Source organism: Sebastes fasciatus, chromosome 18 (genome assembly GCF_043250625.1).
Source record: "Sebastes fasciatus isolate fSebFas1 chromosome 18, fSebFas1.pri, whole genome shotgun sequence".
NCBI classification, from domain to species: Eukaryota; Metazoa; Chordata; class Actinopteri; order Perciformes; family Sebastidae; genus Sebastes; species Sebastes fasciatus.
Window position 1 is genome coordinate 15,025,774 of NC_133812.1, and position 714 is coordinate 15,026,487.

The 714-nt window shown below is 36.8% G+C and overlaps 1 non-coding gene across 1 annotated transcript; it reads left to right on the plus strand.

Moving 5' to 3' along the window:
• On the plus strand, positions 1 to 83 carry trnal-cag (transfer RNA leucine (anticodon CAG)). The gene has a single exon. It is a non-coding gene; the product is annotated as a tRNA-Leu (tRNA).
• The last annotated feature ends 631 nt before the right edge of the window (positions 84 to 714 follow it).

Consider the following 714-nt stretch of genomic DNA (forward strand, 5'->3'; position numbering starts at 1 on the left):
GTCAGGATGGCCGAGCGGTCTAAGGCGCTGCGTTCAGGTCGCAGTCTCCTCTGGAGGCGGGGGTTCGAATCCCCCTTCTGACAAGTTTTTTTTGTTTGTTATGCAAGTCTTTACGCTCACCACAGACGAGACTAAATGACTGATCAGCGGATATGAGACAAGGAGAACACAATGTTAACACATTATATTTCCAAATGCCAAGCCATTGCAACTGTTTCAGTTATGTACATGTTTTTTAAGCACAGTTTCACTTCTACTTCAGTATTTCACAAAAGATGGTGTTAAAAGAGGATGTTGTCATTATGCTAACGTTGATGACTATTATTTGAATAGTAAAGATAATAAATGTAAAAGTTTTAGTGGCCGGAGGCACTGTCTGAAATCATTAATTTCAACATATTACTGCCATGGAGATATGTAGATGTAGTTATGGTGAAAAAAATGTTCATCTTGTAACAATTTCTTCTTATTAGAGATGCATAAAAGCATAGATATTTACTATATTCTTCACTGCCTGTTTTGAAGAGAGCTGTGTGAGTACTTTCTCACTAATAGGATTGTCAACCTACATGTTTTATGTTAGCAGGTTGTAAAAATACTACCTTTTTGTTCTGAAAATATAAATAGTGATGGCCATACATTTATTGCACACACACACACACACACACACACACACACACACACACACACATGCATTAACACATAGTTATATTT